The following is a 3178-nucleotide window of genomic DNA, read 5'->3' on the forward strand; positions in this document are numbered from 1 at the left end:
TTCTAACTCTTTGAAGAATTAATTTGGAATTTTGATGGGAATTGCATTGAATCTGTAGATTGCTTTCAGCAAGATGGCCATTTTTATTATATTGATCCTCCCAATCCATGAGCATGGGAGATCTTTCCATCTTCTGAGATCTTCTTCAAACTCTTTCTTCAGAGACTTGAAGTTCTTGTCATACAGATCTTTGACTTGCTTATTTAGAGTCACAGCAAGTTATTTTATATTATTATTTATTATTATTATTTGTGTCTACTGTGAAGGGTGTTATTTCCCTAATTTCTTTTGCAGCCTGTTTATCCTTTGAGTAGAGGAAGACCACTGATTTGTTTGAGTTAAATTTATATCCAACCATTTTGCTGAAGTTGTTTATCAGGTTTAAGAGTTCTCTGGTGGAATTTTTTCAGTCACTTAAGTATACAGTCATATCATCTGAAAATAGTGATATTTCTACTTCTTCCTTTCCAATTTGTATCCCTTTGACCTCCTTTGGTTGTCTAATTGCTCTGGCTAGAACTTTGAGTACTGTATTGAACATGTAGGGAGAGAATGGACAGCCTTGTCTAGTCTCTGATTTTAGTGGGATTGCTTCAAGTTTCTCTCCATTTAATTTGATGTTGGCTATTGGTTTGCTATATATATATTGCTTTACTATGTTTAGGTACAGACATTGAATTCCTGATCTTTCCAAGACTTTTATTATGAAGGATTTTGGATTTTGTCAAATGCTTTCTCAACATCTAATGAAATAATCATGTTTTTTTTTTTTCTTGGAGTTTGTTTATAAAGTTGACTACATTGATGAATTTCTGTATATTGAACCATCCCTGCATCCCTGGAATGAAGCCTACTTGATTATGATGGATGATCATTTTGATGTGTTCTTGGATTCAGTTTGGGAGAATTTCATTGAGTATATTTGAATCTATATTCATGAGGGAAATTGGTCTGAAGTTCTCTTTCTTTGTTGGGTCTTTGTGTGGTTTAGGTATCAGAATAATTGTGGGTTCATAGAACAAATTGGGTAGTGTTCCTTCTGTTTCTATTTTCTCAAATAATTTGAAGAGTATTGGTATTAGGTCTTCTTTGAAGGTCTGCTAGAACTGTGCACTAAACTAATCTGATTCTGGGCTTTTTTTTTTTTTTTTGGTTGGGAGACTATCAATGACGGCTTCTATTTCTTTAGGGGTTATGGGACTGTTTAGAGCATTTATCTGATCCTGATTTAACTTTGGTACCTTCTATCTGTCTAGAAAATTGTCCATTTTGTTCAGATTTTTCAGTTTTGTTGAGTATAGGCTTTTGTAGTAGGATCTGATGAGTTTTTGGATTTCCTCAGTTTCTTTGTTATGTCTTCCTTTTCATTTCTGATTTTGTTGATTTGGATACTGTCTTTGTGCACCCTGGTTAGTTTGGCTAAGGGTTTATCTAACTTGTTGATTTTTCTCAAAGAACCAGCTCCTGGTTTGGTTTGATTCTTTGTATAGTTCTTTTTGTTTTTACTTGGTTGATTTCAGCCCTTAGGTTGATTATTTTCTGCTTTCTACTCCTCTTCAAATCCATGAAGAATTGTTTATACCTCTCCAATCTTACCCATGGTCACAGATTGATTGTAAAATTTCCTCATAGGAACAGGTGTTTGAACCCATGCTTTCCAGCTGTTGAAGCTGATTGGGAAGACTATGTGACCTTTAGGAGGTAGATCCCTGCTGGAAGAAATGGGAGCTGAGCCTTGCTGGAAGAAATGGGGTTTGGGCCATGAGGTTTTATATTCCAGATCCATTCCTATGCTCTCTCTGCTTCCTGTTCTAAAATGTGAATGGACCCAGCTGCACAGCACTTCCATCACAGACCTGCATGACCTGCTTGTCTCCCCCTGCATTAATGATTATATCTCTTCCAACTATAAGACCAGTAAACCCTTGAGATGCATATGAGCAAATATTTGATCACAGCAATAAGAAGAGGAACATTCATATAATGTATACCATGTAGATATACCATATACTCAGTTGCTTGTGTTATAGAAAGAACATCAAAAGCTTAGTTCTGGGAGTGACTAGCACTGATTTTCACTATGTCAGCTCAAGCTTCATTCTCATGGCCTTTCTCCCATGGGAGGGCTTTCTAGAGTCTGTGATATACTGGAATGAATTAGATCTGTTATCAATTCACCATGTATTTGTTAAGATCCTATTCTGTCACAGGCATGGTAATAAAGATGGGCACAAAGAAAACAAATAAGGAAGAGGAAGAAGATAGGAGGTCTGGAGGAAAGGAAAAGAAGCAATAGCAGTCCCTTCTCTGGGCTGCTGCATTAGTCAGCTTTCTAGTCACTGTGACAAAATATCAGACAGACAATCAGAGATGTTCTTCATTCTGCTTATCAAGCTGTCTGTGTAGTACAAACACAGAGTAACATCCAGAAATGCTGGAGACTGACAAAGCTGCTGATGCCTGGAGCCCTGGTGGACACCAGGGCTCTCTTGTATTCTCTGAATAAGGTGGTCACTAGTGTTACCAGGATACTGCATTTATAGGACCTCATATGCAAACTGCTTGCCTTCACTGCAGTTGGCTGCAGTGCACACAAAGCTTTAGCATTTCTTACTGTCTTGTCTCCTTAATAAATGAGTATGGGGAGGAGGAGGGGTGATGTTACCTTCAGAAAACTAAAGCTTACCATTGGGACAAGCTTATTGTCGAAATTTCCCTTTTAATTAGCTCATGTTATCTGCCAAGTGAAAATTCTCATGTACTGTCTGTCACCCAGAAAGATAAAACTCTCAGTGTGGATCTAGATCTGTCGCAAATTGAAATTCTGTTGCATTGACGGGATTATGTTTTCCTGTCCATGGAATACACTGGCCATTTATGAAACCATTTGACTCTGACAGGTGCAAAACAGTAGTGTGTAGCTGTATAAAAGTTGCAGAAATTCTTACCTACTAATGTGTCTACTTTATAAATTTCTCCACATAAAAACATAAAACTCGGCCAGCTACCCACAACACCCGCCACAGGATCTTAAGACTTCTGGTGAGTGGAGCACAGCTTCTGCTCCAATCCAATTGCACGGGACCTGAGACTGCATTAGTTAGGGAAGCAGAAACCGGCCTGAGTAGGGCCACAGGCCTCATCCGGCCGGATCAGCGCCAGGGTAGCGGGAGCTCAG

Source organism: Mus caroli, chromosome 14 (assembly GCF_900094665.2).
Source record: "Mus caroli chromosome 14, CAROLI_EIJ_v1.1, whole genome shotgun sequence".
Lineage (NCBI taxonomy): Eukaryota > Metazoa > Chordata > Mammalia > Rodentia > Muridae > Mus > Mus caroli.